Source organism: Sturnira hondurensis, unplaced genomic scaffold (genome assembly GCF_014824575.4).
Source record: "Sturnira hondurensis isolate 20B ecotype Veracruz unplaced genomic scaffold, ASM1482457v3 Scaffold0022910, whole genome shotgun sequence".
NCBI classification, from domain to species: domain Eukaryota; kingdom Metazoa; phylum Chordata; class Mammalia; order Chiroptera; family Phyllostomidae; genus Sturnira; species Sturnira hondurensis.
This window is the reverse complement of record NW_028095541.1, coordinates 14,179,489-14,194,111: the sequence shown is the minus strand read 5'-3', so window position 1 is coordinate 14,194,111 and position 14,623 is coordinate 14,179,489. Positions and strand designations below refer to the sequence as shown.

The following is a 14,623-nucleotide window of genomic DNA, read 5'->3' as shown; positions in this document are numbered from 1 at the left end:
AGTACGCACCCATGGAAACTATCACAAAGTCAAGGCAATGAACATGTTTATCACTCCTAAGAGTTGTCTTGTGTCCCTCATAATCCTCCCTTTTTCTCCCCTTCCTCCCCTTCCCAGTGCTTTTTCTCACTTTAGATTAGTTTGAATTTTCAATAATTTTATATAGATAGGATCATACAACATATGTTCTTTTTTAAATCTGGCTTTCTTCATTCACCATAAATATTTCTGAGTTTCATCCAAGTTGTTGTGAGTATCAGTAGTTTGTTCTTTTCTGTGGCAGAGTAGCAGTATTCCACAGTATGATTATTACACAATTTCTTTGTCCGTTCACCTATGATGGACATTTGGGTCATTTCCAATTTGAGGCTGCTATAAACATTCATGTAACAAGTCTTTGGGTGAACGTATGTCTTTCTTTCTCTTAGATAGGTACTCAGGAGTGGCATGATGAAGTCATGCTAAGAGTACATTTGACTTTTTAATGAACTGCTAAGCTGTTTTCTGAGTTGTCGTACCATTTCCACTCCCACCCTCATTGTATGAGTGTTCCACTTCTACCACACTGTTGCCAACACTTGGTATGATCAATCTCTAATTTTAGCCATTCTAGCATATATATAGCAGTGTCCCATATGGTTTTGGTTGGTACAAATTTTTTTAATTTTCATTCTGGAATGTAAAGATCTTTTTAATTATAGTTGAAATACACTATTATATTAGTTTCAGGTATAAAACTTAGTGATTTGACATTTAAAAACCTTACAAAGTGGTCACCACAAGAAGTCTAGTAACCATCTGTCACTACATAGTTATTGTAAAATTATCGACTATATTCCTTATGTTGTACATTGCACCCCTATGACTTATTTATGTTATAAGTTTGTACCTCTTAATCCCCTTCCCCTTTTGTCCATCCCCTCCACCACCCAAACTGGCAACTACAATTTTTTTTCTGTATCTATGTGTCTGTTTTGTTTGTTCATTTGCTTAGTTTTGTAGATTCCCATATAAGTGAAGTGATACAGCATTTGTCTTTCTCTGATTTGTTTCACTCAGCATAATACCCTCTAAGTCTATCCATGTTGTTGTATGTGGCAAGATTTCATTCGTGCCTGAGAGATATCCCATTTTGTGTCACACATGCGTGTGCACACTCACACACACACACTCTTTTTTATCCATTTATCTATTGACAAATACTTAGGTTGCTTCCATATCATTATTCTTGTAAATAATGCTGCAGTGGGCATAGGGGTGAATATATCTTTTTGAATTAGAGTTTTATTTTAGTTGGTACAGAAGTTTTATTATCAACAATTACTTTAAGATTCTGGCTAAGACATCAGCATTTTTATGACTCCTCTGGGTCTTCCAAAGCAGAGAATCACACTGGATGAAACATGGGACCTGTTTTAATAGAAAAAATATATTAAGTATTGACTTTATAACTTGCATTTTCACACATTTTGCACTGATAGCCCTAAACCACCTTATGCCAAATTTGGTCTTCCACACAAAATCTGATGAATGGTAGCTACCATTGGCCACCACTGTGTGAAAGAAAATCAGGGTGGAAAAAGAGGTTTTTCTGGCCTTGCTAGGGTTAATACTGAGTGAGCAGAAATTGAATATGGAAAATTTACCATTCCCAAAATAAATAAAGAACTGTTACAACAGTAATACAACAAAATCAAATAAATATGGGCAAAAGATTTGAATATTCACTAAAATAAGACATACATATAATAAATAAGCATATTAAGAGATGCTCAACATCACTTTTCATTGGGGAAATGCAAATCAAAACGACAAAGAGATACCACTTTATACCTATTAGAATGGGCTGAAGTCCAAAACACGGACAAAACCAATTGTTGGTGTGGATGCAGAGACCAGGAATTCTCATTTACTGTTGATCAGTATACAAAATGGTATGGTCACTTCGGAGGGCATTTTGACAGTTTCACCAGATTCATGAAAAGCCAAACACAGTCTTATATAATCCAGCAATCATGTTCCTAGGAATTTACCAAACTGATGTGAAAATTTATGTCCATATAAAATCCTATATGTGAGTTATCCATAATTGCCAAAAACCTAGGAATAATCAAGATTTCTTGGGTGAATGGATAAACAAACTTCAGTATATCTATCCTAGAATACTATGCAGTGATGAAAAAGAAGAGCTATGAAGCCATGCAAAGATATGGATAAATCTTAAGTGCATATTGGTAAGTGGATAAAGCCAATCTGAGAGGGCTACATACTGTATGATTCCATTTATATGACATGCTGGAAAAAAGTAAACAAAATTGCTGTTAAAAGGAAACTATTCAGTCTGTCTTCATAAGTGTTGGGTTTTTCTTCAATTTTTATCTGACCCTTCCACCCACCCATTACCCAAACATTCTGACTTTTGCAATCATATTCATCTGAATGTTTGCCACGGTTTCAACAAATTCAAAACTGTTCTTCAACAAAAATGTTAGTCAAATAAAATCTGCATTAGTGTCCTATTACCAACTCTTTACTAATTTGCATTTATAATAAAATACAAATTATAATTATTTTGCTAATTTGATATTAGCAAATATATTAGTTAATATCCAGGAGATAATATGCCCCATGACCTCACTTCCAGAGCCAAAGCTATTCAGAACAGAAGAAAAATACCTAATTAAATACAGTCAATCAGAATCTGACTTGTAGGAATTTGGAAGTACAAGATAGAGACACTCTTCAGCCCCAACTGGTATTTGAGATGGGACATGAGGTCAGTAAGAACTGGGCGGCTAAAGTGAATGCCCAAGGCCCAATGTGCCCTCTGCAGGGGTGATAGCTGCTAACTGCTCATAGTTGAGTCCCTCTCCAAGCACTGCCCTTGATCATAGGGAGCTATTTTTTTCTAAAGGTATTCCCTCCTTTTCAGGGACAGCAAACATCCAATGGCTTGTCAATATGGAAAGGTCAAAGGCCCTGCCTCCCTTGCCCACAGCACTTTATAGAATTGGTTAATGCCTCTGCTGCCAATACACCATAGTGAAACTTCTTCCCAATCCTTCTTCCTTCACTCCTTTTTGGGCATCGTTCCTGAGGTCATTCTCAATGAACTTTCTGCACAGAAATCTCCATCTCAGAGTCTGGAGTCCAGGGGACCTGATCCAAGGCAGTGGTCGGGTTTCACATAGAGAAAATAAAGTTGGTTGGAAGGAAGGAAGGAACAGTTGGGCAGTGAATATTGATATAAATTATGTCAGCACAAAAAAAGATGAAATCCACAACAAAATACTACAAACTAACTTCAGCACATTAAAAGGATTAAATACCATGACCAAGCAGGAATTTATTCCCAGAGTGCAAGGGTGATCCAACATGTACAAATCAATCAATGTAAAGAACCACAGTAACAAAATGAAGGGGGAAAATATCAAATAATCATCTCAATTGATACAGAAAAGACCATTGAAAAAAGTTCAATATCCTATCATGATAAAACTTTCAAGAAATTATGAATAAAATAAACTATCTCAATATAGTAAAAACCATATATTAAAAACCCGCTAAAAACAGCAAACACCATCTCGGTAGTTAAAAACTGAAAGCTTTTCTTCTAAGATCAAGAAGAAGACAAGGGTGCACACTCTCACCACTTCTGTTCAACATAGTACTAGCAGTTCTAGCCAGAACACTAAGCAAGGAAAAGAAAAAAAAAGTCACCCAATCTGGAAAGGAATAAATAAAATTATGACTGTATGCAGATTATATAATCTTATACGTAGAAAACCCTAATGATTCATCACCAAAGAAGTTAGAAGTAATAAATGAATTCAGCAAAGTAGCAAGATAACATACAACATTATAAACATATTTAATAGCACTGCACTGTATACTTAAAATGATTTAGATGGTCAATTTTATTCATGTGTATTTTACCACAATTTAAAATTTTGAAAAAAGAAAAGAAAAAGAGATGGAGAGACTACCTGGTGGTCCTCTCATTCTGCGTGTAGGGCCCTCAAGAGGCCCAGTGGTGCTTCCTGTCTGACTTCACTGAGCCATCACAGCTTCTCTCCAAGAACTTCTTTTGGCTTGAGCCAGTCTGAATGGATTTTGGCCCTTGCAAATTAAACAATCCCTGTTTATTTTGTAGTTTTAGTCAATGATATCAGGTAGCAACCATAACTGCTTTACAGACACGTGCCTGGGGAGATACTGTATGTGTATATGTGTCTTAGCATTTCACAGGTGTTAATGCTTATTAAGTAACCTAACACTGGGCTCCCATGGGCATAACCTCTGCACAGAGTCAATGCAAAGAAACCATCAGCCAAGTTTAATTTTAACAAGGCACACAGTTCTTAAAACCCCCCTTCCTCTCCATATTCTTACTCCCTGACTGTCATATCCTGCAGGGTCCCCAAAACATCTTTCTCCTTGCTTTGCTCCCATCTCACCATCAAAAATCACCTCCCCAGCCTTCCTGGGCTCTTTTCTTTCCTACCTTCTCCTCCTGTTATCATTCTTCCACCCAGGACTTCTCTTCCTCCTGCTGACTCTCACTGGGGTGTGGTCAGGAAGGGGATGGCTGAGAACAAAGGCCAGGGACAAGTAGAGGGTGAAGGGTCAGGCAGAGGGAGAATTTTGTTGGCAGACAAGAAGAAATACATATACTATACATAAAACATACAACTAACAATAGTATATTAATTACATGTGATTAAAATAGAAATCATGAGAGGAGTTACTTTGTATTGCCAGTTTATAAATTAGAGCACAGAAGCTTTAAAAGGACAGAAAAACGAGAAGCAGAAGTACCCAAGATAGTCTCTTGAATATCTATTGCTGTGAACAACTGAAAACTTTGAGGCTGAACACAGCTATTTATCACTACCTCTACAGACTCCGTGGGCTGATCTGGCTCAGCTGGGTGTCTCCTGAAGCTGCATTTGGATAAGAGCTGGGGCTGGAGTCTGCAAGCCCTGGCGTGGCTGGGTGTCCAAGATGGCATGTTCACCCATGCCTGATGCCTCACTGCTCCTCGAGGTGGCCTTGCTCCCTGCAAAAGTAGTCTGCTGGATGACTGTTCGGGGCCGGAAGAGACAGATAAGTGCTAAGCTCACCACCACGTCTGCTCTCTTCAGTTGGTCGGAGCAGTCACAGAGCCTGCCCAGATTCCAGGTCTTGGAAAGGTGGAAAGATGGGGAAAGGAGAGACGATAGCCCCTCTCTTTGGAAAATACCGCCTGCTACAGATGGCATTAAAGTGATATATTTAAATCAGAAACAAATATTCCCTAAAACTACAGACAACTAAATAAAATAATTGAATAAAACTCTATAAAATACTCAACGAAAGAAAAAACAACCCCTCCCAGAAGACCACTGCAGGATTCTTGATACAGATCAACCGGGTCTCTTGCCAGAGGTGAAGTGCTCTTTGGCTAAAACATACATTGGTCTTGGTAGACATGCCGAAGACTGAAGTAGTAAGACAAAACCAAACTCAATTTAAACCAAGTTCTTCTATGGTCCCGTAGCCCACATTCTCTAGACACTAGCTACCATCTGCATGTATATTCCAGGAAGACTGCTTCTAAGTCCCTTCACAAAGAGGAAGCCCCCTGGGGAGCTGTCCCCCATACCATCATCCCATGGTATTGTGTTCTTCCTTGCCTGTGATTTATCCCACCATCATCTTCGCCACCTCCTAAGCTCTTTCACGGCCACTCTTGTTATCTTGAAGCTATTTCCGGAGTGTTCCTCTATCCTGGGGCTCTAACTGAGGATACCATTTCCATTGCAATTTTCTCAAAGAGAAAGTTGTGTTACTCTTTCACACTCCATGAGGTGGAGTTCAGAAGGTGATTTTTCTGTCTCCATGCTCCTCATTGCTACTTGCAGACCATTAGTGGCTCATCTTTAAAAAATAAAAAAGCAAAAACTTTTCTCAGGAGGCATCACTGTCCCTCACTGCAAACTATTTTACAATGCCTTAGTAAGCAAAAACAGTAAGGAACTGGCATAAAAACAGACACATATGTCAATGAAACAGAATAGAAACCTAGAGGTAAACCCACACATATATGGGTTTACAACATTCAATTTATGACAAAGGAACCGGAATATACAATGGGAAAAAGACAGTGTCTTCAATAAATGGTTTGGGGAAAACCAGGCAGCTACAAGTGAAAGAATAAAACTGGGCCATCATCTTACCTCATTCATAAAAAGTAATTCAAAGTGGATAAATAACTTAAACATACACTTGAAACCATAAAACTCCCAGAAGAAAACAAATCTGTAAGCTCCTTAACATGGGTCATGGTGAGGATTTTTTTAATCAGACACCAAAAGCAAAAGTAACAAGAGCAAAAATCAGTAAGTGGCATGATATCAACCTAAAAACTTTCTACGCCGCAAAGGAAACTATCAACAAAGTGAAAAGGTGACCTACTAAATACAAGAAAATATTGGTAAATCGTATATATAGTGGAACCTCAGCTCTCAAACTTAATTTGTTCTAGAAAACTGTTCAAGAAGTGATTTGTTCAAAAACCGAATCTCCTTTTGTTTGTTTCCTGAGAGACATGTGACTGATCAGACAGGTATCAGCATGAAAGGCTTGTCAGGGAGAGAATCAAGACTGGAAGTTTTGCTAGACAATTGACACAACTGTTTCCATGAACAACTTGGTTAAGAACCAAACTGTTCAAGAACCAAGACATTCAAGAACCAAGATTTGACTGTATCTGAAAAGGGGTTATTATCCAAAATATATAAAGAACTCATACAACTCAATAGCAAAAAAAGAAATTTCAATGTAAAAATGGGTAGAGGATGTGAATAGACATTTTTCCAGATACATACAGATGGCCAACAGGTACATGAAAATATGCTCAACATCACTAATCTGTGAGGATATGTAAACCAAAAACAATGAGGTAACACCTCACACCTATTAGAATGGCTATTATCAAAAAGACAAGATGTAACAAGTGTCAGCGAGGATGTGGATAAAAGGGAACACTTGTGCACTGTTGATGGGAATGTGAATTGGTGCAAACACTATAGAAAATAATATGGTGCTTCCTCAAAGAATTAAAATAGAACTACCAAATCATCTAGTTATTCCGATTCTGGGTATTTACCAGGAAAAAAAAAAATCTCATTTCAAGGAAAAGGAAAAGAAAACTTCTGATTTACCTAAGAAAAACTCTCTCATTTTAAAACCCTGATGTGTGACTCCTGGTCTTCTTTTAAGATGGCCTTAAATTTTGTCATCAATCTGTTTGTCTGAAAGAATCATGAATTGCACCTATTTCCGAATCAGTTAGCATTTTGCTACTCTCAAATTCTTCCAGTCTGAACAAAAGCCACGTGGCCACCCTAATCCTGGATGACTTACACAAGTACCTAGCAATACCCACAACCCCCCCGCCTCTCATTTCCTTGATCACCTCAGCTACCTAGGCCTATGGTCACACCCTGAGTAGTGTCAGAGCCCATGATCTGGCTACCTCTGGAAGCAAAATTGCTGCCTGTCTTCTGACCACGATAATCCATCTTCCCAGCTGGCTACTTTGACCACTTCCATCATGGTTAACTGTTCTTCAAACCTAGGCAACCTAGCCCTGGAGGAGAGTCACGCAACCGAGCAATTGCTTCCACCATAACCACCAATTTCAAACAGAGCCTCAGGCTGCCTGAAAAAACTATTACATTTTTTAATCATTATACTCTCCCGTTCTCTGTAATGACCTTGTCAAACTTTCTCCAGCTCCCCTAATCTACGACCTGCCTATCTCCTACTTCACTCTCAGCTGATGTCCCTACTTCTCTTTTTACTTTACAAAGAAAATAGAAGCTTTAGATTAGAACTTCCTTATTTCACAGCTCTCAAAAAGAAGAAAATCCTTACTTACTCGAAAACACTGACTTACTTTCTGATAAAGCTGAAGAGGTATCATTTCTGTTATCTAAGTACCCACTCATTAATTTGTGCTTTGGACCTTATAAACATTTCCTCATTTTCAAGAACTGTTCACCATTAATTAACCCTACTTTTTCTTTAATACTCAACCCCTCACTCTCATCTGGATTCTTCCTATTTGGAAACCATTTTTTAAATAATTAAAATCTGCCTCAATTGCCCATGTCCCACTTGCTGCCTCCCTATCCCTCACCTCCTCTTCCCAGGCAAACTACTCAGAGAGGGTTATTTTGCTTACTGTGTTCATTTCTTTACAACCTGTTTACTCTTCAGCCCAGCCTGGCCTCCAGCCCCTATACTGAGATGGGCAATTAGCATTGTTAAAGTCAGTGGGCAGGCCTCCGTCTTCATCTTCCCTTTCAACATCCCCCTCCCACTCTTTCCCATTCTTGTGACTTCCCTCACACTACTTTCTCCAAGCTCACCTCCTATCTGCGTAGAGCTCTTCCTGTCTCCTGTGCAGACTCATCTTCCTCTTTAATGATGGCATTGCTGAAACTTAGACTTAAGCTGTTTCCTCATCCCACTCCTCTCCAAGCAACCTCATCAATGGCCAGCTTGGCCACTTATAGGTAGATTACTCAAACTGTCTGTCTCCGGCTCTAAACCACACCCTCCTCTGAGCACCAGGTTCTTTATACACAGCTCTCTACTTCAGTCTCCAACTGGATATCACAAAGGCTTATCAAACTCAACTTGCTCAAAAGAAAACTCATTATCTTTCCCTCCCCAAGTAGTCCTTTCCCAGGATTCCTCATCTCAACGAACAGCAGCACCAACCACAGTTATCCAAACCTGACTCTTAGGAGTCATTTTTGGTTTCTTCCTCTTCTTCACTCTGCCCATATCCAGCCAACACAATCTCTGGTCACTACCTTCTAGATACCTCTCAGGTTCATCTATTTCTTTCCATTCTACTGCCACCAACCTAGTCCAACTCCAACCTAACACAATCCCTTACCCAGCCTAGCTCGGAAACCTTCCTGCACCCATTCTTTTCCTCACTTGGTCAATTCCCCAAACTATGGCAGAAGTTTTCATTACATTACAGTTTTTCTTGAACATAAACCCCACCACCCGACAGCTTGAAATATTTAACACACTCATTGCTTTTAGGATGAGACAACAATCCTTGACACGGCCCTCATGGTCCTACACGGTTTGTCCCTACTGACCTTCCTCCATCTAACTTTGCCTCACAGCACAGTTCCCAGGTCTCTGGTCACAATGGTTTACATGAAATTCCTAATCCCTCTGCCATTCCCCCACCCATGCTCTAGTTCATCAGCAAACACTGCTGGCTCTGCTCTGAAACTCTGTCTTGAAACCAAACTCTCCTCACCATTCCCACTGTAAGAGTCCGAAGTAAAGCTACCATCACCTTTCACCCGGACTATATATAGCACAGCCTACTCAGTGATACCCCACTGCTTTTTCCCTTGCCCCATTCAATAAACTTTCCCATCACCAACCAACATGATGGCATATAGCTGAAATCAAATCAGGCACTCATTGCTAAAAACCTTCTAATAGCCCCCCCATTGCGATTAAAATAAACCCAAAATTCTCCAGGCTGGCCCCAAGGCCCTGCTTGATCTGACCCCTGTCACCTCTCTGTCACCATCCTCTACCACTGCCCTATTATTTTGCTATATTCCAGTCACACAGGCCTTCGTTCTAACCATCTACATTCCTATCTCAAGCCTTTTTCTTGCTCTTCCTTCTCTTAAATGCTTTTCCAAGTCTCTGAATGGCTGCCCTTTTCACTGTTTTGAAAAGAGGTGTTCCCTGACCTCTGTCCTTTCTCATGGAAGTCACTCCACTGCATGACTTGATGGCCTACATAGCACTGATTCTGGTCAGAACCCCCCAGTGGCTTCCCATTACTCACAGCAGTGTCATCCATAGCCAGAATATTCCCTTCCCTGCTGTTTTTCCAAAATCTCAAGTGCCCCCCTAACTCAGGAACTTAAATGTACTATTTCTCCTACTTGGAATATTCTCATCCCCAAAATCCACATGAATTAACCTCTCGTGCATGTAGCTCTGGCTCAAGTGTCACCAGGTAGATCTTCGTTCGTGGCTCTAATTAATATCCCCACTGCCACCACTGTCCCTCACCTTTACATTTGCCTCAAAATCCTTACCTGTGTCTCTAAGAGAAACATACAGACATGCAGAAAATTTCTGAGTTTGTTTGAGCCAAACTAACAATTGCTGGGAAGCAAAATCTCAATAGATTGAGAAAATGCCCCAAAGAATGGCAGTTTTACACATTATTGTGTACATTACAACTGAAGGTGCAAGGGAGGGTCACAAGAAATTCACTGGTGACCGATTAGGGAGTCAGGAGAAAACAAAGAGGGGGAGTCTCTGAGACTGGATAAGAAAATAGTTAGTTCTGTTACACTGGTGGGTATAGGGTGGTTAACATTTACAGCAAGTAGAGGTGGTATGCAGGAGAACCAGATAATGATAAAGGGTTCTGTGGTCTCCGTGTTCTGGTGGGGAATTGTGCCCTGAGGAATCTGGGCAAGGTCATTCCAACGTACCAAAGGTAAGTGATCATGGAGGCAAAAACACAAGAGACAGACTCAGTTAAGGTAAAGATTGACCTTTGTCAGGAAAGACATCAGCCCAGGGCATGACTACCTGCCCCAACTCTAGTTTACAGGTAGGAAGTTTTGAGTGCTGTAGGTCTCTGAGTTTGTAAGGCCGCCATTCAGGCCTACTCTGAGATTGTCAGGTTTAGTATTGTGGTCCCTTTTTTGAACACACAACCTGTTAAATATTTGTTGTGTTCTGTTTTCTCCCAACTAGGATGTACCATTCGTGAGAGAAGGGATTATTTTCTTCATTATTTATCTTCATCGTTTATAGAAGGGTAGGTGCTTAATAGGTTCTCACTAAATAAATAACTGAAATTACCTAATTCATATGTCTAATTTATATCTTTATATCTCCACCACCTCCCCATATAGAAACATTTGAAGGCAGCTGTACAAGGAAAGAAGAGGTTCAACCAACCCCCTTTACAAATCGTAACTGATTTTAACTTCTGCATTTTCAGATCTCCCCCTTTCTCTCAGGAGACTGCTCTCCCAACAGTCAGAAGTTATTTCCAAACAGTCCTTGGTGTTACAAATAGTACAGCCTGGCAAGTATGCATAACTTCTTTTCATCACTGAATCTTTGTAATACATTTTTGGAAGTGCAATCTCTGGGTCAAAGGGTAATTGCATATGTAAAGTAAAACAAATAACTATTGCTGAATACCACCCCCAACCCCAGGGCTCACAGCATCACCAGTTTGGATTTCCACCAGCAATGTGTGAGGCCACAGCCTTGCCCTCAGAGTGTGGTTAAGCTTTGGGGGTGGGAGGGTTGCCAATCCGACCGTTGACAAGAGGCCTCTGCTGAGCGCGCTGTCCCCACCCCTGCCCCAATCCCTCCACCCACTGCCCGGGTTCCCTCGGGAGCAGCAGAACCTCGAGCAGCGGTGCGTTCCCACCGGGCACTGGCAGAACGCTCGGGGGGCGTTTCCCTCCCTACTCCCGCGCTGCGCCACCTGCGGGCTGGCTGCGTGCTACTGGGAAGAGCCTTTGCACAACAAGCTCAAAAGAGGAAGCCCAGAAAGGGCTAGAGTAAGCACTTGGAAGACGGTTTTGAAAGAAATTGCTTCTCGGCTTTTGTGGAACCGTCATCTGTCTCCAATTCCCTTAGCCACTAATAAATATGTCGAAGCGACAAAGTGGAGTCGACTCGCCAGGGGACGCTCCTGAGAGACCGGGGCGAGGTGCTTTTAAGGGAGGGATGAGACAAGGCACAACTTTTCCCAGAATTAAAAGAAAAAAATGTGTTTCTTAAAGTTGTAGTGTAGAGGGGGCTAGTAAGAGGAAATGAGGTACAAACCCAATGCGAAGGACAGAGCAGGCCAGATTTTTCGCAGTCGTCTCCATCTATGTTTCTCGCGTGTGTCTCCAACCAGGCGCCCCCTTTGCACTTCAATGCAAAGTAGCGCCGCAAGCGCCCCACGTCTGCGCGCAGCGTGGGGGGGGGGGGGGGGGGGGGGAAGGGCAGGGCTGACACCACTTCCTCCCGGAGGCAGCGGACTAGAGCCGAGTACAGCCAAGTGCAACGCGTCCCCTTCCCTGCCGGTGCCCTGACGCCGACCCGTACCCTGCCTGTGCCCTGGTGAAGTGCACCTCGGCCGTCAAGGTAAGCTGTTCGGGCAGGCCTGGGAGCCTTGGGAGCTGCACCTGGGACCCTCGGGTCTGTCACCGCATCATGTGTCACGCCCGTGGGGTCCCAGGCTCAACCCAGCGTTCCCATGTGAACGCACGCCCCCATTCCCGCTTAGACCCCGACTCCTGGGGTCCCCACCCAAGAGGTGATGGCCTCTCTTGACCCAGCTCCGCGAGGGTTTGGGGTTGGGGTTCGACTTCCCCGCGCTGGATTTCATCAGATTTGACTGATTTCCTGCCCAGAAAATTGCTACAAGTTTAACCTGGAACCGGTTAAGAGCTGTCGTCTGTCAGCCAAGTCGAGGAGCCTGACCAACTCAGACGGGATTCCTGGGATATTTCAGGGCACTGTAGATTAAGTGCAAGTTGTGTGGGAATTTGAGTTTCCTTCCTTTAAAAGTTTCAGACAACTGTTTCTTCTTTTTAAAAATAACGTTTCCTCCGAATTATTGTCCTATCGTTTTAAAATAAGATAGAAAAGCCCTTGCTGTTGTGGGTCGCTGCATTGAGCGCCAGCCAATGAACCAAAAGTTCGCCGATTGGATTCCCAGACAGGGCACATGCCTGGCTTGCAGGCCAGTTCCCTGGTGGGAAGCACAGCAGAGGCAACACATTGATGGTTTCTCTCTCTCTTTCTCCCTCCCCCTCTCTCTAAAAATAAATAAGTACAGAATCTTTAAAATAAGATAGAAGTAAAAATCTGGACATCAGGCAGAAATCTTGGAACTTGGCTTGGAACTGAATGTCCAGAGTGTGGTTTTATAGCGTGACGGGAAGAAGTAGGATGCCTTACATCCAGCAGGACCTCAGCGCATGGCTCCCACTGAAAACCCTGCCCAGTGTACCTCTTACTGTCCTTCTAGGAAAGTATTTTTTTTATTACTCACACATGTGGAAGGCTAAATGTTCTGATTCCTAGCCATTCGCAGCAAAGCAAGTCAAAAAAGAGCATTTAACCTGACCATTAGAGAAAGAGAAATGGAGTAACAGAGGAAAGTAACAGAGAGGGAAAAGGCATGAGTTTATTACTCCCCAGGATATTGTTTCTGGTGGTATAATGTGGTTTGAACAAAAGCAAGGGTACTAGCTACTAGCGATTTGAAATGCTAGGCCATTTAGCGGAAATTTCAGAAAGAGAGCTTCTGTCCCATTGCATAAACCTCCAGTGGCAATTTCCCCCGGGCTTCATTGAAATACTGGAGTGGCACATGGGCAGTCTTACAGTAAGGCTGGCTGGCAAAATTCACAGACGGTTCACTGGAAATATGTCATGTTTTCCAGATGGTATTTCCTGTCTGCTCAATGTGTCATGAAAAGCCTAAGAAATTTAACATCATCTTAAGACTTTCAGTACTTAATTATTTTCACAGTATTGTTATTTGTGTCTTTTCTGGGAATTTGGGAGACATGGGTTCATGCCTGCCTTTAACTAGAACAAGGATGACCTTGATTAAGTTGTTCTAACCTTTCCATACCTGAGACATTTTACTGTATAGTGAGATTATTGGACTACATTATATCTGTCATTAAAATAGCAATTAAGAAATTGCTATAATGCTTTGACTTTGTCCTGTCTAGAATGCCAACAAAGTTACAATTGCTGATCATTAACCAAAAAAATGAAAAAGATGATAATAATAACAAATTTTGTTAGATTTTGAAATATCAGTGTTTTTGTTTCTCTAAAAAGGGTCAATTTCTGGCCTATAGATGTTGAAAAACTGAAGTGGTATGCCCAAGTTTGGGCAGGTCAATATTAGATTTCAAAATTCTTCAATTGTCATTTCTCAAGACATATAACTATAATATGGATTACTTTATGATTTAGTTACTTTAAATATTAACCATAATACTTTCTAAATGATGTAGTATCTATTAAATTTTTATATTTTTGATATCCTAGGAATGCATACTATTTACCCACTTCTTTTGTCTTTTTTCACTTGTAAATAAAAAGGTCTAGATATTTTCATATTATTCTTTGAATGAGCTATTTATAAAATTCATTTGTGTCCATGAATGTGTTTAATATGTACTTTAAATTTCCTTAAACTATCCTACTTTCAAAAAGCATCATTATTTTCATTTACTTCTAATCCTCCTCCATTTTATTTTAATTATTTTTATACCTAACATCTTTTAGTGATTCCACAAATCTTATAATAAAATTTGCACTTTATAGTCTATCACACCAAAATCAATTTTATAGAAGCTCATGAGTTTATTTTATAAACAATAGAATGATCTTAGCAATTCTTGCCTCAAAATACAACAATCTTCTGAACATAGTTAATATTTTAGTGTGAAGATATGTATATATTTTATAATAATCTTGTCATCCTAACTGGCAAGTAGTAACTTCAACTTTAAGCATTTATTATAAATTT

General features: G+C 40.7%; 1 protein-coding gene and 1 long non-coding RNA gene across 2 annotated transcripts in view; one reads left to right on the top strand and one right to left on the bottom strand.

Moving 5' to 3' along the window:
* Positions 1 to 1,268: 1,268 nt before the first annotated feature.
* On the bottom strand, positions 1,269 to 11,988 carry LOC118980583 (uncharacterized). The gene is made up of 2 exons (XR_005065142.1): positions 11,905 to 11,988; positions 1,269 to 1,410 (listed from the first exon to the last, which is right to left on the bottom strand). It is a non-coding gene; the product is annotated as an uncharacterized LOC118980583 (long non-coding RNA).
* A 112-nt stretch (positions 11,989 to 12,100) lies between these two features.
* The window catches only part of APBB1IP (amyloid beta precursor protein binding family B member 1 interacting protein), a 99,665-nt gene continuing 97,142 nt past the window's right edge, over positions 12,101 to 14,623 (top strand). The window contains exon 1 of the mRNA XM_037037221.1: positions 12,101 to 12,210. The gene's annotated coding sequence lies outside the window, so the exon portion shown is untranslated. The remainder of the gene's footprint in view (positions 12,211 to 14,623) is intronic.